The 24,880-nt window shown below is 40.4% G+C and overlaps 1 protein-coding gene across 19 annotated transcripts in view; it reads right to left on the bottom strand.

Moving 5' to 3' along the window:
- Window positions 1–24,880, bottom strand: part of SEMA6D (semaphorin 6D) — a 276,265-nt gene that overhangs the window by 213,967 nt on the left and 37,418 nt on the right. For 2 of the 19 annotated variants that reach the window (XM_073303916.2, XM_073303919.2), the window contains exons 2-3: window positions 23,107–23,236; window positions 19,665–19,777 (exon numbers count right to left, since the gene is read on the bottom strand). The exons of 16 other annotated variants lie outside the window; for them this stretch is intronic. The gene's annotated coding sequence lies outside the window, so the exon portion shown is untranslated. The remainder of the gene's footprint in view (window positions 1–19,664; window positions 19,778–23,106; window positions 23,237–24,880) is intronic. One more of the 19 variants, XM_073303920.2, reaches the window with a different exon arrangement.

The raw sequence follows: 24,880 nt of genomic DNA, 5'->3' as shown, positions 1-24,880 counted from the left end.
GCGTAGGTTGGGGGGGAAGGGGAGGGAAAGAGAAGTAGGCCTTTTTTGTCCTCACCTCCAGCTCTGAAAATAGCAAGGACTAGTGAATAAAGCAATGGACTGGGAGTCAGATGACCTGGATTCTAACTTATGTCAGTCTTTGACCAGTATACAATGGTTCCAAGACTGGAGATGTGCAAAAGGGACTTAAGTGGCTGGAGCAGATTGCACACCCCTCACTTATCCCCTTTGTCCCCGTGCACATGGAGAAGTCCAAGGAGAAATTCTGCTTGCCTAAGGGCTGATTACCCTGGTGCTCCTCTTCCTGGAGCAGTGCTTCATCACACTGCCCCCTATGCTGGGCTCTAAAAGCCATGACCTAGCCTAGAATTTTAACCTTATATTAAATATAAATCACACTAACACAACATACTTTTGGGCTTAACCATTAACAATGGAAGAGTCACCACAGGTGATGTTCTGTGTTTGTTCTCTGAAAGGGGAGGTCACAGTGCATACATGCACAGACACACTCAAGCATTTCCTTTAAGTGAACATGTTTACAGTATAACAGCGCAAAAAAAAAATGAAGTGGGAACAATGGCTCCTAAGAAAGAGCAAGTAAAAAAAAAATCTTACATAATGATCAGATTTATTTGTACCGCATTCTCTCTCCTATCGTTAAGGTATTGAGGGAACGCCCACATACTAATACCTGGAGCGTGTTAACTTCCAAAAATAATGCCATCAGCCACAGAGTGTTCTCTGACATATATGTGCAACTTAAGCAAAATTTATCCTCACATTTGGAAAGCTAACAGCTGACTGCTTAGTCCACTAACACTTCTAGGCTATTTTTCCATACTCCACTCAGATTGTAGCTTTCTGTACACAAACCAGCCACAGATATATTAGCTGACAAGCAACTGTTATGAGCTTTAGTACACATATTTGTGTGTGCACAAGCTTGTATTATCACACAGTGAATATATTCAGTATCTATCTGTACATATTCACAAGCACGTATAATATAATGAAAACAATAATGTTTAGGACCAGAATAATTTATCTGATAATAGGTCTAGTAAGTAAATAAAATGCATATTCTTTTAAAAATTACACACGAACAACTGATACATTCACATGGCTTACTTGTTTACTGAACTCACGTAAAAATAGATACATACATATAGCCACTACAGAAAATGGAATCCTTCCACTGTCAAAGTCGCTAATCTGTCAGTACTGATTTTCAGGTGGAGCTCCTCAGTTAAAACTCTTCAAGGAGGTAATATTAAGTGAAAACTGCTCTCGCTCTCGCTCTCACTCTCTTTCTATTACAAATAACAATAGACAGCCATAGACTGGAGTGAATTTATAGCTGTATATCACTCTTGGGACTCTGCTTCTGTTCATAAACAACTTGATATATACTCTCATGGTTTATGCTGTTGGCAGAGACCCTAGAGGGACTTAAAACTTTGTATTCATACAGTAACTTTCCATTATCCTATATATTTTAGATGATGGAATTAACACCCAAGAGATACATTTTCAAAGCATTGCATGGGGTTTTAGCTCTGTGGCTCCCATTGACTTAAATGGTATGTGTAGTTAGGCTCTTTGCAATGCTTGGAAAATTTACCTTAAGATACTAACCTACAGGACAACATCAAGACAATTAAGTTCTAACATGCTGCCATCAGGTGCCTTTGTTTAATCTATGAGCATGATTCTTCACTGCACGTCTAGTGATGAACCATTTTATACTGCAAAGCAGCATGTGACACCTCTCAATGCTGCTCATGCCCCTTGACTTATGCTTGACCATTCCCACATTCCCTTTCAAATCCACTATCTTAGAAATATTGGAGAGCAGAATGACATTCTGCCCAAGACGTGTGTGGAAGAGGAAAAATTAATAGAATAATATTGGCCTTCACAGAAGGCATAATGTGTTCTTCTACTGTCTAGGCTCTAAAGTGCTTGGCCTAGCCCTCAGTGTACTGCCTTGGGCTCCCTCCTCTTTTCTGGCAAAACAGCTGCTTCGGTGGCCTGGCTGCTCTTGGTCCTTGTGTCTTGCCTATACACTTGTTCATTAGAGAGAAAGTAAAATGGAATTTATGCTGCAAAGACCAGTATTAACTTAGGCAGGGAACTGCTCCCCAAACTGTGCTGTATTCTCAGGAGAATGTTTTGCCTACTAGCATTTGTTCCCTCTGTCTGCCAGGCCCCTTCATACTGTTAGTCACGTACCCAGATTTTCATAGAGCCCCAAATGCACATTGTCACAAGGGAGTTTTTGGCTCAGAAAGAGAAAGGACAATGTAGCTATCACTCCCCTAGACAAATTTCACATGAGTCACGCACATTTATCTCCTCGGTACTGTGAAACAGAATAAAGGATTGGCCCATTTTTTGATATACTTTCCATGTCCCCACTTCTCCCTTCATGTAAGTAAGGATAAGCACAAACTGAAGAGGTGGACAGAATGTGTACACATGCACTTTTCTGTGAAGAAAGAGGGGAATTATCATAATCTCTTTATTTCTTGTGTACTTTTGCATGTTCACTTAATCCTCCCCCTTATGGCTGAAAGCCTAAAAGATTGGGAAAAGGAATCAAGCTTTAGACAGCGTGTCCTGTACATTAAAAGATCCTGGGAATATTACAGAACAGCAGAAGAACCATTTTAATAATTAAAGGAATCCAGTGAGCCTTCACAAGCCACTAATTCTTTGTTTCAAACTAAACAGTATCCCTCTCTCTCACACCCTCCCCCCACAATCTGAACTGAACCCTTCTCTTTGTTAAGTCAAAGCATTTATTTTGTTGGGCAAAAAACAAAATAGCATTTATTAATAAATGTTCTTAAGTTACTTGCTTGCAGTAGCTGCAGACTTCAGATTCTAAGTATGATTGCACAGAAATTTAGTTCCAGTTATTCTTCTGCCCAGCAGCTAAGAAATTAGTGGAAATTGCATTAGAAAATCAGTTTCCTCTAATGGTTTTTCACGAAATAGCTCCTCTCAGATGCTGTACTGCTTATGGAGGTTTTTCATAATGAAGAATGGACAGCTGCACTAGTTTGGATTCCTAAATGTTCAAAGTAATTTAATACCAACTACCATTCTTGAAAGCCCTCTAAATTTTCTACAAATCCAAATTCAATTACCTTAGTAGGAACTAATCAGTGACTACACAAGTGTTTTCTTGGTACCTGGGACACTGCTTAAAGCAACAAATCCATGTCACTTTCAAGCATTTTTCTCCAGCTGAGAAGCAGAAAAATACAAGAACTGTATACAGAAATGTCTTAATACAATCCTGCTCCTTTGTCATTCATATATTGCCAACTGCAAAGGTTGAACGAAAGGGAAGCAAAGTAGGGAAGAGAATATCCACACAAGAGATGGAAGAAGGTGTCAACTCTGCAGCAACATGGAAAGTTTGAAACTACAAGAGGCTATGTAAAGCACCTGGGTTATTACTAACATTGCAGTACAAGGGGCTATAAGGGAAATAAACTCTAATGAGTGGACTGCGAAGCAGAAAGACACCACCAATGTATTGGAACGGCATGTGGACAGGGGAACAAAAGATGGAGAATGGGATGTTAGGTTAGCTTACCTAGAAGTAATGCTTGTTGGGGGAAATGGCACATTTATTAAAGATACTCGACATGCATAGGCAGAACAGATGGAAGATAAATCAAATAGCTCACCTTAAGCTGTGTGAAAGAAATAAAGGTTTGGTTTTGCAAAATGATACTGTTTTTTTCATGTTGTAAAGCAAAAAAAAAAAAAAGGGGTGTGTGTGGAGGGGCCTCCTGGTTCAGACCCCACGTTCCACTTGATCATGATCATCAAAATTCAGTGCTTTGGGTTGAGACTGTTGAATAACAGATTCCAGTTTTGGAACATTAGTGACCAAGACGCATAGGTTGGGTGATATAAACTAAATCCGACCAACCACCAGCTCTCTTTTTTATTTGAAAACGAAACACAATTTGTACAGGATGCTTAACCAGGGACTGCTACATTATGCATATCAGTGAGGTAAAGGGAGGGGGAGGAGATAGAGAAAGAGACAGAGAAAATGGTAGTCAGATACAGTTTGCTGTTTGTCACCGTCTAAACGCATCAGTGATATGGGATTATGGGAGACACCTGAAAGACAAAGGGCTTTATTGGAACATTTAAGAATAGTATTAGTCAGATTTGCAGCAGTACACTTAATGAAAATTAATGTTTACCCACTAGCTGACATGGTGCAGGGAAAGAATAAGGAGGCCTCAGGCTTTCCACTTTGATCCATCTATCATTCAATATCACCACCTGGTTTGGGGGCCTGATCCTAAGCAACCTGGCTCCTGGGTGGAAAGTAAGGGTGACACATATTGCCCTTAGGGTAGGAACCAGGAAGTTGGTATCACTTCTTTCTTATCCAAAGGCTGAGAAACATCCCTGATATTTTTATGCATAAATACTATTCACAGACTTATATTTGAAGAGAGATTTTAAATTTACAAGACTAAATAAACTTTGTTCCATGGAAAAATACTGTAGTCATAGTACAGAGTGTTATGAAAAAGGGGTCACTTGTAATTGTTAGAGGAGAGAGGTATATACTTTTTTGCCACTCTGGGTCCAGATTACTGCAAATATAAATCTGGAAATGGTACTACCTTAATAAAAATGGAAATAAGACAATCTGAAATATTCTCAGCCTTCATTCAGGGAGGAGGCATTCCTTACTTGCTCATGCTGCATAACACCCTCTTTTTGAAGCACAATACAACTCTGGTTTTCCAAACTCACATTAACTCAACTAAAGGTGGTCGTTATGGCCCTTGTGTTCACATTGACTGAAGCGCTGCTAGATGGGAACTTCACCACTTCAGCCTTGCAGAGCTACTGAACTCTGCAGGACATGATCTTCTAAATTCAACAGGAATGCAGCTTCACTGCAGCTCTGCAGTTTACTTTCAGGCTTGAGTCCCACAGAGTTTAGAATCTCCAAAGAACTGAAACTCTTGGCTTTCAAACTCTCAATTTAATAGAAGTGTTGGATGTCCTCACTAGACCTTCAAAAATCAATCAAGACAGACCTGGTCATCTTCCCCCTTTTCTGCACACTAGCCCTCCTCCCACCTCAACACTGTCCCAAAGACAAACATAAGTTCCCAATCCCATATACCCCATATCTTGAAATGAACTGCACTGCAAAAGATGTCTGCAAGCCCATTATACCCCACGCACCCCACAGAGACAACTAGGGGCCAGATTATGGTCACCTCTCACCTACCCAGCCCACTATACTGCTGAAAAAGTGCCCCCACCACTTCTCACTGTCTGGCTCATGAGGGGCTAATCCTATATAAATACTGAGAATACAGGGGGCTAAGAACAGGCATGTTCTCCTGGTTGTTGCATCTCCCAGTCTTTGCCTGATGAGAACTCTGGTATGTTTGTCCGATTCACACTTGGAGCTCAACAGCAACACCCTCTCAGAGTGCAGGCCCTGTCTCTTTTGCTTGCACAGCCCCACCGCCCTCCCTTACTGGGAATTCCTATCCTGCTCTCCTCTCTGAGGGCTTTCCTGGTTGCAGGCCAGTGCTAATACTGAACAGCACTTCAAAGTCTTTGAGAACCTATGGCTTGCAGCTAAATGTGGGTGATAAAATGCTTTCTATAAACATGGGGATGAGGATCATAATTTGCGGATGAGTTGTCAGGTATACATTTGTGGTGCTCAGCACCTTGCATGAAGCAGAGTGCGCTTCATGGTATCGGGCCATTAATGCACAAATTACATAGCTGCCTGTGTGAAGCTACATAGATTGAGAGTGGCGGTTCCACCCTAATATTGAGTGATTTCAATTACAATTTCCTTAGCAAAGGGTCCATAATTTTGTCTGTGCTTTGCACGGCACTAAGTACACTGTGAGCATTCAAGAAATAATAATAAATAATACAGTTATGGCAAGAGTCGCCATATGGTGCTGTTACACACAGATTTACAAATGCTTTTCTTGCACAAGCAAGTTTATAGTCTTTGAAGAAATGCTGTGTTGTTGTTAGCTGTGTTATGCAGTGGTCCTCTGAGAGACGCTGAGGCATATAACAGTTTGTTCTATGCCTTATTTTCGATATTTTTCAGGCAATTCTAGAGACAGAGTAGTTTCCTAGGAACCAGGCATTGGTGTGTGGGCTGAGATTTCTAGAAGAGGGGAGTGCTTGGGGGATTATTGTGACTCCCTCTCTGCCAAGACTGATGTGTAAATAAAGAAAGTTACACTTAGAATATACCTAGATTCCACATTACTGATTTCTCTTTCCCTAGGAAACCAAGCTACAAGGCCTCAGAATTCTGCTACCACACACATGGCAGAGGAGTGACACTGGTGTGGAAGAAGAGGCAACAATACTAATTAATGAGACAGTTCTGAGGAAAAGAAGAACATGCTGCCTCTGAAACAAAGGGGCAGCGCCAGAAGACAAAAAAAAAGGGAGAGAGAAAAAAAAATGGATCAACTCTCCTTCACCTTTTCTGTCTTGCTCTCATTGTGCTTTGTACTCTTCCATCCTTTTTGGTGCTCTTCTCTCCCTCTTCTGTCCCTCATTTAAAGAATAAAACCCCTGTTCTTTAAAAAAAATATATTCTTGTACTGCAATTTTATTCAGCTGAACCTATAGGCTGTGGGTGCCTTATGTTGCTTAATCAGCACTCCTGGAAGCAATTCCTCCTGTCAATTGATTGACAGGAGGAATTGCTTCCAGGAGTGCTAATTCAGCAGAGTGGGGTCTGGCAGACTAGCAGTGACTATGATAAATATAAACGCTGCAAATGGTTGTTTTAAAGAAGTTAGATACTGCGCTTCTACCAACATGCAGCACTAAGAGATGACATCTGTGACAAACTATAGGTATGAAAATGGAGAGGTGGGCTTCAGAAAGGATGGAGTTGGGGTGACGTAGCTTAAAGTTTGGCTTCTTGAAAGCACGGACATTTATTAACTTGTCCCCACAGCCCATGGCTGTTGGCAGACAAGCCTGTTTGCTGCTGCAACTGCCCACTACTTGATGAAGTATGAAATTATCTATTCTTCAAGAGGGAAGAAAAGCTAGCTGGGGAGATGGAAACCCACTATGTTACAGTTATTAAATTAGAAATCTTCCTGCACCAAGATTGAAAAGGTGCAGGACAGTGGGGGCTGGTCAGGGAGTCAGTTGCTACTGTTTGATTCTCAGGAGGCTCTGGCCCACATGGCTAGTCTGGTATAAGGTATCAGGCTATGGTCCATAAGGGATCCAATGTCAGCTGTGAACTGGCAGTAGGGAGTTATGCCCCATCTCTTCTCCCAGACATGCCTCATATGCCAGGGTGGGGGAATATCGGGAAGAGGTGGCACAGGTGCCAGCTGAGAGTTCCTCTTGGCCAGTGGAATTTGCAGCTTCACAGCTTCAGTTAAGTTCTAGTCCCTTTCTACTGCTCAGGCCAGGCAAAGAAGCCAGATCAGCAGAGAATATATTTTAAACACTAACCAAACTTATTCACTGTGACTGACTCTTCTGAAAACTAGGGATTAGTTTGGAAGGAGGGAGAATACAGCAAAGCTTTAAACCTTTTTCCCATCCTATCTGATAAATATTTCTGAAGTTAGAAGTTTAAACAGTGTTTCTACAGTGCACATTTGTCTCCCGAGAGATTTTGCTGTTTTTTCAAAATACATATATATAACTGGATGGCAAAGTCTAGGAACAAGGAGAATGTTTTACTGTGGAATTTTTCAGAACGATGGGGGGTGGAGGGTGTTTCTTCTTCATAAGATCCAGACTAGCTGGCTCCCTTGACTTCACAGTGAACGTATTTTATTTGCAAATGAAGTTATTTTTTGCTACAGTGTTTCTACAATGATCAGTAATAGAAACACTAAACCCCACAGCCAGAGATCTTACAATCCAGTGGAAATGTGAGTTGCCTTAGGTGTATTTTTGGTTGTGTTGATAATTCCTACACTGAAGAATACAGGCTTAGATTTGACTTCTTTTTCAGAACTTTTGTTTCTAAAAGCATAACCTTATAATTAATATTTGCACCAAACAGAATGTGTTTTTCAACAGCGTAAACACTATTGCACCAATGTGTCTCCTACAGACTAGGAGAGTTTTACAAACAGCAATTGAGAACAGTGTTTCATCTCTCTGTTACACTACTTACCTCAGAGGCCAAGTCCAGACACCTCAGAGAAGAAGAGAGAAACACATAATGGAATAACTGGCCTATACAGAAGTTTCTTTCTAACCACCTTCAGTTAGTGGTTGGCTTATGCCCTAAAGCTATAGAGTTTAAATTTCTTATAAAAATGTTTTATCCTGTTTATTGTAAACATAGGTGTTTTCATTTTACAAAGAAATATCTAATCCATTTTTAAATCCTACTAAACTTTTTGCCACAATGATAACTTGTGGCAGTGAATTCCCTCCCAGAAGTTCTTGTTATTCTGCTATAATTTTTTAGAAGGAGTGATCAGAGCTGAACACAGCATTCCAGGTAAGGGCATACCATCGATTTTGAATAATGGCATTGTAATAAATAGATTTTAAGGCCAGAAGGAACCAATTCAATCATTTAGTCTGACCTCCAGCATAGCACAAGCCTTAGAACATCCCTGTATTAATTCCTGCTTTAAGTTCAAAAGCTGTGCCTGAACTAAAGCACTTCTTTTAAGAGAAAAAAAAAATCTCAATGTAAAAATTTCCAGTGATGGAGAATCCACCACAACCCTTGGTAAGTTATTTCAATGATTAATTACCCTCACTGTTTAAAAAGTGTGCCTTATTTTTAGTTTGAATTTGTTTAGCTGCAACTTCCAGCTATTGGTTCCTGTTATACTTTTGTCTGCAAAACTGAAGAGATTTCTATGATCAAATATCTCTTCCCCATGTAGGTACTGACAGACAGCGATTAAGAAACCCCTTTACCTTCTCTTTGATGAGCTAAAGGACTGAGCTTTTTGAGTCTTTCACTAGCAAGCATGTTTTCCAATCCTGTAATCTTCCTCATGGCTGTCATCTGAACCCACTCCATTTTTTCAACATCCTTCTTGATATGTGGACACAAGAACTGGACACCATATGGCAGCAGCTAAATACAGAAGTAATATAACCTCTCTACTCCTACTTGATATTTTACTGTTTTACACAGTGGAGCAGAAACAAAAGGAAAGCCAGAGAACTACATCAGAATACCTCTTTGTCAAGTGGTGAGTGTACTCTCCTAGGAAAGGTACACCCAAAGTTCAAGTCCCTGCTCCACATCAGACAGAAGGAGAAAGACAGACAGGTTTTCCACTTCCTGGGTAAATGCACTAACCACTAGACTAAAAGTTACAACGGGGGAACCACCACAATCACCTCCTCTTTGTTCTTTGCCAGAAAGATCTTAGGCACTTTATTCCAGGAGAGGGGTCATGGCTGTGAATCCTTAGCAGAGGGAGATGCCTCCCTCCAACCAGATTAAGACACCTTAGTCCCGTTGAGGGCAGAGTTTAGGGCCGTTCTTAATCCATTTACTGTGACAGACATGTTGATTCTGTATTGTTCTATTTTCTGAATCAAATGTTGTGTGGTGCCAAGTCGAAGTATATTACCTCAACATCATTAACCCTATTAACCAAACTTGTAATCTAGTCAAAAATATCAAATTATTGTGACAAGACCTATTTTCCATAACACATGTTAATAGGCATTAATTATATTAGCCTCCTTTAATTCTTGATTAATCAAGTCTATCAGCCATTGCATTATTTTGCCTAGGATCAATGTCAAAGTGAAAGGACTATAGTTACCAGGGTCATCCAGTTTATCCCTTTTTTTAATACTGACATTTTTTCAGACTATTTTTAAAATTAGTTTTTATACTTATCTCATTTTGTTAACTTTTATAACCACCACTGCCCATTGTAAAGATCCTTAAAATGAACTTTCTGTAAACACATCCCGGCCATTTTTCTTGGTCATTATAGTTTAGAAGATTGTAATATGTGGTTTAAACGATTCCTTCCAAATGTGCACTATTTTGCATTAGCCAACATTGTATTTCATCTGCCATTGTGCCATTCATTCACCTAGCTGAAGTTCCCCACAGTCTTCTTTAGTCTTGACTTCACTACATAATTGAGTCATCTGCAAATTGCATCACCTCACTGTTCACCCATTTTTCCAAAACAGGGAAGTGTTTGACCTGTTGAGCACAGATAATTCCCATCAGTTGCTAATCAGAGGTTATGTCTGACCATCAAAACTGGACTACAGAGCATGAAATTGGAAAACAAGTTGATTGTTATGTCTCTGAGAGCAAGCTTTGACTTGAACAACACTGAATATTAATAATTTAGGTCCCAATCCTGCGCTCCGTTACATGAGCAGTCCTTAAGCAAATAGTCCCAGTAAGAAAAATGAGCCTACTTGTGAATAAGGCTTTGCAGGATTAACCCCATAATTTTCATACAGCTTTTCTGTATCAGTTTAGTGTTCATGATAGCTGGAGCACTGATTGCCCTGGAAACTGATGTCCTCTGTTTACCTAAACCACAATCTTGTCTATACTTTGCCCTGCCAACAGCTTCCCAAACATAACCTGAAGAGACCATTTGTATTCTGCAGGCCCATTCAAACCTTGACATCTCTACAGTGATTGCTATCATAGACACCAAGTAGTCTGAACTGTGATGGTAGCTTTGGTGATGAGACACCTCCCCACCACGAATTGGAGTGAGACTACAACTACATTTCATGTAGGCCACTGAAGAGCCATTATACAATAACTTTAGGTCACTATCAGTCTGAACTGGATTTGACTCAGTGTATATGGAGCCTTTCACCTATAGGTCAATGTCAGCAGCTAGACTCTAGTACAGTACATACATTTATTTAAATGTCTGTTCAGAAATCTGCACAGTATAAAATGTTTACATCCTGATCAGCGCTATGTGACGATGTAATACCGTTTTACTATTGAAGGGAAAAAGGAAAAACTGGGACATTATATGCTTGAAAGAAAATTGTATTTTAAGAAAACATCAGCCATTTTTTTATTTTCTGTTATTCCCCAGTGCTAGCAGCAACATACATTAAAGCCTTTGAGGAAGGTGTTTTGCCTAACAGAACGGCTTGGTATATCCAGTTACATCTAAAATAAAAAGAGAGTGTTCAACTGTTTTGTAAAACTAAATTGCATATCATCATACCCTGAACATTTTGAAAGCAGAAAATATTATGGTAGATGATTCAATTATTCTTCTCCTTCATTTCAAAGCTTTCTATTATAATGGTCTAACCAATATAAGCTTCAGTAGTTTCTACATTCCCAAGTATACTGAACCCCATTACAATAATTCTCGTAGCAGTACCTCCTTAAAATGTTCAAAAGCATAGCTGCTGAATGGTTCTATAATCAGTGTTAAGTACATTATACAATCAGCAAATGTACTAACAACATTAACATGCTACACTAATGGCTTATGGTAATAATAAAATAGGAAACAAAAATGGTGCAATCAGGAGAATTCTATATTAAATTATTTCATATCAGATTTCTGGAGTCAGTGTTAATCATTTAAGGTTAGCTCTTTTATTTTACTGTCTCACTGTAGCAAGTACAGTACTCCAGAAATATATTAGTAACAACTGCCCCTTGGGAACTTTGTAGTAAATTGCTTTAGGAAAGAAGCTGAAACACACAGCCAAGTTTATTTCACAGTAAAACTAGTCTAGCTAGGATTAGTGTCTTTCAAAATGGGTTTCTAACCTAAATCTTCTGGTATACTGTCACACTCATATGGACTTTTTGGGTTTGATTCAGCCCTCTGATTCATGGCTCTCATTACTGTGCTATTTTTGATTATTGGTTTACTGAGCATGCATGTACAAAAGCATCAGCAGCCATCTTTCCAATATATTCACGAAGAACAAAGCTGAGACCTTATAAATTATTACAAAACTCCAAAGAGGCATAAATCAAATTACTGCCATATCTTGCCCATCATGCATTAGCAACTGTTCTGATGAAGAGATACAATTGTGGCACAAATTCAGTATTGGTGGCTTCAACACCAGAGTTTAACAGCTGTTTTTATTTGGTCCCCAAATTTCAATCCTTCATAAACCAAATAGAATTTGATTGTGTTTATGAAGGAGTGTGGAAAACTCCAGCACTTTCATTTCCATAATTTTGCCAATTCTAGTATGGGAAGAACATTCAAACATTGGTACACATTGGCAAAAAGTGTCTGCTCCTCTTGATAATATTTTAGAGTAAGTTAACTATTTGCCCATTTTAACTTTCTCAGCTTCTGGAAATGAACAGACACACTGGTAGCAATTGTGATCTTAGGAATACCATAACAAATGCCTTATAGTATGTCAGAGTAATAAAGGATTGTTTGACCCCCTCAGCTGTGCTGGAGAGAAAAAAATAGCCAAGTACATTTCTGAATACATCTTCAGGCGCAAGAGTCATATAGAAACTCATTAGAACTTCTCTACTCATCATAAGCATTCCGATTAAACGGGAAAACATAAAATGCTTCAGGCCAAACAAGCAAGTGTGTCATTATATATAGATCTCTTTTATGTAATTCTTGTAAATCATCTTCCAGAAGATGGTTTTAAATGGTGAAGTGTAATTAGGATAATTGCTGCTTTGCAAGTAGCTGTAAATTTTACCCAGTAGGGATAGATAAACCAGCTTAAAGGGGGTAGAGGGGGAGTGAAGGTTGAGAGAAAAACAACAGCCCAAACTCTGGTTCTGAAAACATTCAGAATTCATTTCAGAACCATTTGAAGGGTTTGCATTAGCTTCGTAATGTTTTGTTTTGCTAACACCTTTGTTCACAGGGTTGCTGATGATTTCCTCCCTTTCTTTACTGAGCTCATGGGTAGCCCTGTTAAGGGTCTCAAAAAAGTTGGAACTATAATAGAGTTGGATGGATTGTCAACAATAAAGCCAGAGTGAAGGATTTAGGATAGTGTTATGATTTAGCATACTGCTGTGACAAGAGAATGGCAAGGTGAAGCACTAGACTCATGAAACAAACAGTAACAAAATGTTTAATTTATTTTTTAATTGAAAGATACCCAGACATAATAAGCACCAGGTAACGTAGAGCAGAATCAGACCTACAGGGTGAAAGGCCTAACAAATTATAATAGCAAATTGTGTGTGTCTTTTTATGATACTCAGGTTTTAAAAGAAATAAAGACCAAGCACTATCTATGAATGTCATGTCAGTGGGATAAGAAAATGCTCAGCCCTTCCCAGAAAGGACTCAACAACTTGCAGGATACAAGCCTCAGAGAGGGTGCAAGAGGTTTCAACAGGGAACATGGCCGCTACAGCTTTATAAATTATTTTGTGGAGTCAGAATATTAGTACAAAGTAGTAGACAAAGAGGAAAGGGAGGGACAAAGATTGATGTGCAGTGTGGGGAACATGTCTGAGCGCAAGCAGCCTGAAGGTTTTGACAAGGCTCCGATACATGTTGGAACCTACTTGATTTAGAATATCAAACTCTTTTGAGATTCTTAAATAGCTGCATCAGTGCTAATTTTATGTTAATCTCTTACTGTGTATATCCATGATCATTAAGACTTGAGGAGATTGGCTATTATACACAATTACTGATAATTTGTTAAATAGAGAGCTAATGGAAAATATCTCTGATAACTCTAAACATTAACATACTAGCTTCCAGTGCAGCTGCACACAATGAAGAGTTATATGGCTAGCATTAACATATTCTATTTTTTCATGATTGCTTATGTTAAATAATACCTCATAATATGAAAATAGATCTTTTTAGAGAACACAGGTTCTTCAAACCTGGGGCGATATATTCATATCTAGTTTGTGTATTTCAACAGGAAAAAATATTGCTTCATCTACAAGACTCAAATAATTCTCTCTCTCTTTGATTTACTAGACATCACCTTACCTGGTTTCATCTCCCCAAATTAATCCCATCTCCACAGATTTTTTTTTAAAATCATCTGCCCACAACAAAGCACTCCTGCTGTTAAAACTGAAAGAACTGTTGTTTCTTGGCTGTGCTGATCAACTTTAGTCTTATTGCCAAAGTTAAATATCCCAGAGCAATCCAAAATTACACTGCATGAAAATCTGGATGTGCATCATTTGCTCTTTAATTTGGGTAAATGCAGCCTTCAAAGGTCACATACTCATCTGTTAGTGGTAGTCAGCTTTATAAAAGCATCGTTTAAGTTTCCACAATACCAGTGTATTTCTTTTCCTTTCTTGGAGATTAAAATATAGCTCTGCTTCCACAGCTAGGAAAAAATAATTTTGTCTAAATTCAGCTGTGTTTAGAAATGTGTGCCCTGGAAGTAAATAAAATAATTATGTTGAAAAATCAAAGATACCCTGTGGCCAGTGCTTAAATTCAGCTTATGAGCTAAGGGGCAGGGGGACTACTTTCACTCAGTTTCACCTCTCACGATTCAAGGTACTGGCTCTAGTTTCACTATTGAGAGCTCAATCAAGGTGGTTGCTGAAATAATTCCCACCGTGTTTGCAACAGTTATTTTGAATGGGCACCTTAATTTGGCATGGATATACCCACTTTGCCCCCTCGTACCAGGGTAAGAATGTGAATTATTATTACTAGTACAAGTTTCCAGGCAAAACTAAATTCAAACTTAAGCCTGCACCTAAAAATAAGGTATGGAAATTTTAGTTAGGATCATTTGAAAGATCATAAGTCAGCTCCTGTCCCTGACCTACTGTCACCCTGGGCATCCATCATGCCATGAGCCAGATTCTGACCTGTGGCATATAGAAGCAGCACAGAGAATGGAAAAGCCCCCCAGGGAAATTCCCCCAATGCAAGGTTCCTCACCCTTTTGTATCTACCGTCACTCACTCACATCTGTCTGCCCAGACCCAAGATCTGGGTACCCACCTGTGAATATCGGGGGGAGGGGCTGTCTTACTCCCCCTTTTCTATACACCCTGAACAGGCATGTAATCCATCTAGACCTAACATATTAAGACAATTTTAGAGTGATTGCACTATGCCACTTTTGGAGTATGCTGTAGAATAAAGGTCTTAGTCAGTATGACTTTAGGGTGATCGCATTACTCACTAGTGGAGAAACTAAACTATGAAGAGTTTAGTGTCTCTCCATAGTATCATATATTACTATTTATTTGATTTTCTATGCAGCATACTACAAAAAAGGAAAACATAGTTATTAGGTATTATTAATCTTCTCCCGCTCCTTCCTAGCTCTCAGCTCAACCACCACTTCTTTTTAATCTACTATACCCAACTCTGTTAACAGGAAAGAAAAATGCAGGTGTTAAAAAAATCATAAGGAAACTGTTCTGCAACATGTTTATTAACTATACCTGGTGATCATTTGTGTGGATAATTATTGGACTATTTACGCATCCGTTAGAGAAAAAAGGGAGTATTTCTTGTTTCAAGTCCTGTATTTTGATAAAATACTACCACAGTCATCTATTGTGCCTTTTTTAAACAACATACTCATTAAAATAATACATGCAGTTCTGTAGTTTTTACATAGTTGTAAACTATGTAAGAGCTCATAAAGTGTTTTTCAATTAACATTTTCTCCCAGTTTATTTTCTGTTTCATCTACTCAAGCTTCAATGAATAAGAATTTACATAAATACCAGCTGGTTATAGGACTACTGGTCCTTCTGTGGTATGAAGGGCAATGTTTTCTCAGGCCCAAATTTAATTGTTGACAAGCCTGCCTAACCTCCCTCTCCCCGCCCCACATTTTAGAATATGGGCCAGAAAATGCTCATTTTTAAAAGTGGGGGGCCCATTCTGATCTGACACTAGGTCTAGGAGTCAAGCTTGATTTATCGTGGTGTAAGTGAGATCAGAATCTGGGCTGCTTCTGTATATTTTTCAAAATTCAACAACAATGTCAACGGATGTGTCAGTATGATTAGATTTTTTAATTAAATAAAAATATTCAAAAGCTGAAGCAAAACTCCTAATATATTACACATTCAACCACATTCTCTGTAACAATTTATTGTAAGGCCATTACTATTGTAATCCGTATTTTTGTTTTGAGAATTACAAAAAACAGAGCCTGACTCCCCCCATACTACATGCACCCCAAATGTTCACAAACATGAGTGGGAGTTTGGGGTGAGCAAAGAGTGTAGGTTTGGGCCCTGGTTGTTACTATTTGTTTCCAGAGATGTTGTAGGAGGATGAGCATACAAAACGCACATTAGCTAACTGTATAATTATACAGAACAAAATAATACCATTATTTCTTAACCAGAAATCCCCTTTGATATCAACCAACGACACTTGCTGACCCATGGAAAAGTATAGTCAGAGTTTGGTAACACCTGCTACATTGAAATTTGCAAATTGTCCCAATACAATGGAAACTATTTAAATATTAATATTATGCAAAGAAAATTTATTTTTCCTATTATTTTTAAAACAGGGAGATTAAATGTAGAGAACCTATGTTCATGCAATGATAAGGCTGAACATTTAAAGCAACAAAAAGTCACAAGATGCAAGTTCCAGCAGCAATGCCAACTTGGCCACATTGCCATACACTGTATTTCCTATTCCTGTTGGAATTTCAGCTTTTGCATTTCTGGACTGTAATTTTAACCATGCAACTTTAACATGCAGTTCTATTTTGAAGAATGCCTTTGTAAAAACAGCCTTGTGTGATTCCATGATTACTCTCCCCCCAGTAAATGTCCAGATCTAATTAGCTTACAAGGAAACAATGTTTTTCTAATTGCCAGGCCTGCAGACTAAATCTGGTATATGAAAGTCAAACTAGGTTCTTTCTGGCTCATGCATCACCTCCAGTCATAGATTCTGTAGAGCTACAGCTGCCCTCATTTATACCTGGACAACCACACCAGCCTCAAAATCTGTTCTCAATGACATAACTACCATCTTGTTGATTTCATGGTCATTGAAGGCATAAGTTGAAGAGAAAGGACTGTAAAGGTAGTCCTAGAAATGCTACGCAGTTATACAAGACAGAAGTTATTCCAGTTCTCACCCAGGGCTGTATGACCTGAAAATAGTGAAAATCATACTGACTCCCTGTCCTCCAAAGTAAGCATGTTTCTCTCTGAATATAGGCAGGGAGCAGATCTGCCAAGTAAAAAGGTGCTGTTTTCAGTCACCTTTCAGAACAGAACTGCACTTTAATGCCACATTAACATAGCTCTTTCTGTTTAATTATAATATAATAGAAAGACATATTCAGTCACACAGATAACACAGTCTTGGTTTACAAAACTTTAGACCTTCACACTTCTAATATGGTGCTACCTAACTATTTACAATTAATTCTTCTAATAGTAAGGATCACAAGTGATTGAGATGCTAATAAAGTCAAATGGAATTTTTACATTTTCTTCTCCACATCTTTAATAATGGTGTCTAATAATTGTTCTGTATGTTCACAGTCCTAGCACAATCAGGCTTTTCTTGTCTGTCATTCCATAAATTGATTGGTTACAATAAGGTGGATTGTGTATCTCTGTCTGCCTATCTGTGACTAAGAGAGTGCATACACACATGCTTGGAAACTGTTCTTTACTGGGATTAATTCTTGCCTTTTTGGCTGCATAACAGGTCCATGTTCAGAAAAAACTCACTTGAGAAAATATTTCTCTCTAACAGGCAATTTACAGAAGATGGTTTCTATACCGCCTGGATTTCTAGATGGATTTCTGCTGGGCACTCTATATGCCCTTTCATTTCTAATGGGTGATCCATAATATATGGTATGCACACTGCATATATAGAGAGATTTTATCATCATAAACTACAGATATGGCTTTATTCCTGAATATTTCAGTTGTAATTTAGTACTTTGTCACCCTTCCTTCTGCATCTATTTTGTGACATCTATTCTTTCCCCATTTACAGATCCCCAAAGGTATCTATTCTGGATTCAGTACTGTTAGTATGAGAGTTCTTTCACTCCATCTTGTTATCCTAAAGCCCAATTTTTATTTCAAGTTAGTTCACCTTCAAAATTATTTCCTCCAGAATCTGGAGATCATCATTCAGAGGGCCAGCCTGTATATTTGGGGCTTGTGTCCATTATGACAGGAATGATACAGACAAATTTGCAGAGAGAGAGAGAATTCAGCTTACAAAGCTTTGGGCACATTGTTACCTGTTGACATTGTTTTAACTATGAGTGGCACTCAGTCATAAATGGAAGAGATGAACTATCAAAAACAAAAGACATTAAATTAGCACGTTTGCTCACCTGCTAAGTCAGGCTATGCCCCACATGTTATGCTTTAATGTATCTATGACTTTTAGTTCTCTATTAACAAACATTTTTATGGAACTATGAGCGACTGATACCTGCATGATAATTTCTGTAAAATGTTTGTAATGTTTAAGAGCCTGATCCTACCAACACATATGCACAGGAGTAACATCATTCCCATGAAATCAGTAGGACTACTCAAATGAAGAAAATTGCTCAAATAAGTGTGTGCAGGAGCACGCATTAAGGAATTACTCTGGGGGTGGGGGGATTCTGCACGACTGCATGTACATAATTAATAAGCCATGCATATTTAAAAAATTTTGCGCAGAAAAAAGCTTCTGCTGAAATGTTGCTGCAGTTCCGCCTTATGCCCACCACAGGGCGCGGTGGCACAAGAACAGCAGCAGGTCCCAGCAGAAAATAACTCCTGTGGTTCTGTCTTTTGCCCACCAGAGGGGGCTGTGGCAATAGAACACATCAGCAGCTCCCAGCCAGCTAGGGAAGAGAAAGAGCCTGCCTTCTTCGCAGTGCCTGTCAGGCCAGGTCAGCAGATAGGGGCTATACGGAGATAGACAGTGTGGGCGCTGGGGGATCAGGGGGGTGTCAGACAGGGGCTCATAAGGACTAGTGTGGGAGAACAGACTAGGGCAGGGGCTGAATGGGAGTGGAGTTACAGGGCATACTTGCTGACAGGTATTTTGAAATAAATGACCAAAAATAATTGAAACTGTTTTGATTATATGGTGTTATTTTGACAAATAAAATATGCAGAATGTTGCAGAATGTTAAAAAATTGTGCGCAGAATTTTTAAAAAAAATTGGCGCAGAATTCCCCCAGGAGTAAGGAATGAAAATAAAATATAGAGAGAATAACATCTGGAATATTTCAAAATTCTCTGTGCTGGTCAAACCTTTATAGAATTTCTTCTACAACCAATTTCTGAGTTGTTTGCACCTAGTATCAGACTATTTCTGAGATGAAAAGAAGTATATAAACATAAGTTATTGTTACTTTTAAAATTTAGACAATCAGTCTTCTAAAAATTCCAACTGCCTATTTATTTGGGACAAGTATATTTTGACAGTGTAGTAACATATTGTTAGTTTTTTCCTTATCATGATAAAAGGCAGAAGAAAAGATTCTTATGACCAGGTAGTAAATTCCAATAATTACGTAAGATACGAATAACAAACCTGTGAATAAATCCAACCCTATTGTAATAACTAAAGAATTATTAAAGAGGGATTGAAAGCAGAATAATGAAACCATACAGCAGAGTTATGGTCAATATACGACCTTTAACAATAGATAAGAAGGAAAATATAAAATTATATAGACTCACCTGTGGAGAAAAATGAAGGGCAGTCTCCAATGGCTTGGAGACAGGAGGAGAAACACCAGAAGGAATTTCCATCAACGTTGTGTCATTGCAAACAATGCTTGCTATGGATTTTCCTAGAAATTCATAAAAGCCAGAACTTTATAGCATCCTCTGTAGATGCTGGCACATATTCAGAGACTCAAACGCTCACAGCTCATGGCAATAAAGAATTGCTTTTCAACTCCCAGTTTACCATTGAAACAGAGGCGATTTGTGCCCTGCCCCCCCAACTTCTACCAGGGTGCGAGTTGGGCTAAGCCCGCTGAGGGGGACATGCATGGGAAAGGCCCTGGCACCTAGTGCTCCCTCTAGGAGGCGCCCAGAGCAGGGAAGATAGATGGGGCTGGTAGCACATCTTTGCCAGAGGGGGCATGGTAAAGCCCTCTGAGTTGAGTCCCATCCCTTCCTTGCCCATAGCTGTAATTACCTGCTCAGCAATAGCTGTCTGCACCAGCCCATGCTGTGCCAGCATCAGGGAGGCAATGGGAGAAGTAAGTGGGGAAGGAGCTATGAGGGGAGTGGTGCCGGCTTGCAGTGGGTATGGGAGGCACAGGAGTGATGGAAAAGGGACCAGAGGCAATGCGAGGGTCAGTCATATGCCCCTGAACCTTTAAATTGTGGGCCCCCTCCCCCACCATCAAGAGTTACAGGTTGTCTCTGCTTTGACAGGTAAGCAGTTGAACAGGAAATTCAAGCAGTGAGAAATATAATAAAGAACTCATCCTCAAGACTGCTTGGAAATATGCCTTCCTGCCAAAGAAATGGAACAGACCTTGAAGAAAATTGATGATTCTGCAGATAAAAGTCATGATGACCACAAGATATCTGCTGAGTGCCAAATCATCAGTTTTCCTCTCTGGTAGGCAGCTGCTGCTCCTCCATTCATTCTGCCCAAAGTGTCACAATTTATCATCAATTAAATTGCAGAGGCTGAAGACAAAATTCAATATTATTCAGAGATTATTATTATTGAATAATATTATTCAATATTATTAATTATGATTTATATATGAACAGAAAAATGAATGCAAACCCCTCATTGTGATGAGAAACCAGTGATTCTCAAACCAAAGTGTTTGCTGGTTCAAATTCTCCAAATCTCTCCAATACAGTACTTATTTTAAGACAAACAGTTGTTAATGCTGGAATGGTAACAAAATATGTTGCACTCATAGCTTTGTATTTTGCCTACTAGCATTACTGTCATAACAGAATATATATTGGCCCACGCCCACAAGGACGTAGTTTTTTTCTTACAATGTATGCTTTTTGTGATATTTGAGCATCATCCTCAACATGGATGGTAGTTCATTGCACTGGTTTGTCATTCTTTAGGGCATAAATTTATTGAACATTGTAGTGTACTTTAACAGTAGTAACAACTAGATATTCCTATAACAGTCCATTACAATGGACAAAAATCTCTTTATAACTTCTGCATTAAAATTATGCTGTTTGTCTAGACCAGGGGTCGGCAACCTATAGCACGCGTGCCAAAGACGGCACGGGAGCTGATTTTTAATGGCACGCTGCTGCCTGCTGGATCCCAGCCGCCGGCCCCGCTCAGCCTGCTGCTGAACCCAGGCCGGGATCCCGGCAGGCAGCAACGTGCCATTAAAAATCCTGCCCGCCCCAGCCCGCTCTTCTGTGCTCCCCCACACGCGGGGGCAGGGTGAAGAAGCTTGGTCCTGCTGGCTGCTGCTGCAGGGCAGGCAAGTTCCCCCTCCCCCGCCTCTTCCCCCAGCGTGCTGGGTTCCTGCCCCTCCTCCTCTCCTTCCCTGCCGCTGATCAGCTGATGGCCCTTGGGAGGAGGGAGAGAAGCGGAGCCGCAGCGCACTGGGTGCTCTGGGGAGGAGGCGGAGAAGAGGTGGGGACGGGGCCTTGGGGAAGGGGGATGGAATCAGGGCATAGTGCCAGCCCCCTGCCATGAGCCTCTCTGGGAAGGGGGCTGGGACCACCCCCACGACCCTAGCCCACACCCCCAGCCCTCTGCCCTGACCGCTGCATCCCCCTCCCACAACCCCAGCCTTGACTCCAGCACCCCCTCACATGCCCCAACCCTTTGTCCTGACCCCTGCACCCCGCCACGACCCCAGCCTTGACTCCAGCACCCCCCACACCCTATGCCCTGACTTCTGCACCTCCCTCAGATGCCCCCAGCCCTCTGCCCTCACCCCACACACATACCCAGCCCCCCCACCACACCCCATGCCCGGACTCTTGCACGCCCCACATTCTCACCCCCACCCTGAGCACCAAATGGGAGTTCCTGCACCCCGCCCCACATTCCTACCTGCACCCCTCGCACCAAATGAATGCTGCCCAGCTAAGCACTCCACACCCAAACCTCCTGCCCCAGTCCTGAGCCCCCTCCCTCATTCTAGCTCCTGGCCAGACCCTACACCCCAACCCCCAGCCTGATCCTTCACCCCCAGCCCTGTGCTCAGTGCACTCCCACCCTCAGCTCAGTGCAGAGAGAGAGGAAGAGAATGGGCTAGAACCAGGGAGAAGGTAGGTACCCACTCTATGTGGGCAGGGCCGGGATCCCAGACCAGCAGCGGGCTGGGCAGGGCCGGCAGCCAGGACCCTGGCTGGCAGGAGCCGGTGGATGGAACCCCAGACCGGCAGCAGGCTGAGTGGCAGCGGGCTGAGCAGCTCAGCCCACTGCTGGTCTGGGGTCCCGGCTGCCGGCCCCGCTCAGCCCGCTGCCGGTCTGGCTGCTGGCCCCTTGCCAGCCAGGATCCTGGTCGCAAGTCCCGCTCAGCCTGCTGCCTGCCTAGGTGAACGGAACCCCAGGCTGGCAGCGGGCCGGTGGTGTAAGATCAGCATTTTAATTTAATTTTAAATGAAGCTTCTTAAACATTTTGAAAACCCTGTTTACTTTACATACGACAATAGTTTAGTTATATAATATATAGACTTATAGAGAAAGACCTTCTAAAAAACGTTAAAATGTATTACTGGCACGTGAAACCTTAAATTAAAGTGAATAAATGAAGACTCAGCACACCACTTCTGAAAGGTTGCTGACCCCTGGTCTAGACAGTTCAACAAAATAACCCTCCATTGTGTCTCCCTTAATGCCAGGTATTACAGGAGAAAACATGTGTCTAGTCTTGGTATGAAGATGGTACTCTATCTAATCTACCACAAAGAGGATAGACTCGGACAATAATGTGTAAAGTGAGAACATATTTTAAGAATTTGTTTGAATTTGACTTATGTTGAGTGGAAAGGCAACAGAAGAGTTAGCTTGCATCATAGATCCCTGCAGGAAAGAGAAGAGAAGAAAAGGAAAGCAGGAAAGGAAGGGCATAATATAAAGTTTGAACAGGTAGTCAGGAGCCTGGTTGTACTCATATGATAGCAGTGCCACATATGCTGGCAAAGGAGGTATCTTCACCTGTTCTTGCTAGCTCTGCCACCGAGATGGAGACCATCAACTGTGACTACAGACATGGATATAATGCAGAAGATGGAGCAAAGACGTTTTTCAGTGAGTTAGTCTGTTACATTCTTTTGGTCAGTAACCTCTGAAACAAATGAAAGGAAATCAATTTCTTTATTAAGAAAAATATATCATTGCAAGCTCTTTGTGCATAAACCATGGTTTATGGTCTTGTTAACTACCTTGGAGTAAAGGAAACAGAGGCTGCAAAGTAAAAGTAACTTGAAATGAACAAAAAAAAATATTTGGATTGGACACCCAAGACTCAAAAAACTCCTTCCAATAAAAAATACTGATGATATTTTCACTCTATAAAAGGTGTTATCCACCACTGAATTATTTGTACAGGGGGCCCATATGGTGTAGACTAAATGTGCCAATCTTTATTTAGCGTAATATTTATTTATTATAGTTTGCCAAGCTCATCAGCAGAAGGTTGGTTGTTCACTATTACTGTACTTCATGAAAGACGACTTAATTCACTAAACTGTATTGATTTAGGTCACAAACTGGACTTCACGACATTTCTCATTAAAATAAATGGGATCTAAAAATGAGGTTTAGAAGTTTCCAGAGGCAGTAAATGTAATCATTGTTTCTGAGTCTCATCAGCTTGAAATAAAAGATGGAGAACTGCCAAAGGCTGCTTTAAGAAAAACAAGCACAGCTTATTTTTTTCTACCTTACCTTACAGCTGCCAACTAAACTTAATAAGTCTTTGTTTCACGAAGAATCATAAAAAACAGTCCAAAAAGAAATTTCATGTAGCCAATAGGTACTAAATAAAATATACCCCCATAATAACCTACATTTACAATTTTGGTATCATAGAAGTGGATTCCAATAATCTCACCTTTCATTGTCTCCTGTTGGTAGAAACTAGATATTTTTTCTGTTAATGTGCTATGTTTCCCTTAGTTAGGTGGTCTCTGGTTTCTCTGTTGTGGAGTTCCACTTGTATGACCATCATCTGTTTCTTTCAGAATCACTTTTCTGCCCCCTTGATCTCATCTTCATCCAGCCCTTTTGTGACTTCCAGCCTACCAGCACTGATGGTTTTTCTTCCACTCTCAACCCTCTCCTCCCTGCTTTCCTTTCCCTTTCTTCCACTGACATGTGTTTATTTTCTTCATGCTTTACTTTTCTCCACCCTTCACACTTTTCAAGGGCCAACCAGCCCTGGTTCACTTCCAACATCTGCTTCGTTTACTCCTGCTCTTTCACTGTGAAGCATCCCTGGTGGAAATCCCATGGACCAGGCTGACTTCTTCCACTTCAAATTTGTGTTTTCCTCCTTCAGTTCTGCCATCTTCCAAGCTATGCAACTCTCCACTCTAACTGAATCGCATGTTTGCAATCCCCACCAACTTTTTGCTATCTTTGACTCCTTTCTCAAACCCTCCCCTCCTCTTGCTTCCACTTCTCTCTGTGTACAGGATCTCAGTGATTTCTTCAAAGAGAAAACTGGCAAAATATAACCTTCCCTTCCCTCCTACAACTCTCTCCCTCTTCTTCCATGTTATAGACAAAGACTTTTCTCATCTGCTCTTCTCCTCTAACTCCTTCTCTTGCTCCAGCGACCCCATTCTGTCTCTTGACCTCCCTCATGTCCTCCTTTAGTCGTACCCTTAATCTTATTCTCCTCTTGTGCTTTCCACTTACAATACAAGCGTGCTTTAGTTTCTCATATGTAATCCTCCCTCCACCATTTACCTCATTTACCAACTAC

The sequence above is a fragment of the Lepidochelys kempii genome, chromosome 10, assembly GCF_965140285.1.
Source record: "Lepidochelys kempii isolate rLepKem1 chromosome 10, rLepKem1.hap1, whole genome shotgun sequence".
Classification (NCBI taxonomy): domain Eukaryota; kingdom Metazoa; phylum Chordata; order Testudines; family Cheloniidae; genus Lepidochelys; species Lepidochelys kempii.
This window is presented reverse-complemented; position numbering and strand designations above follow the sequence as displayed.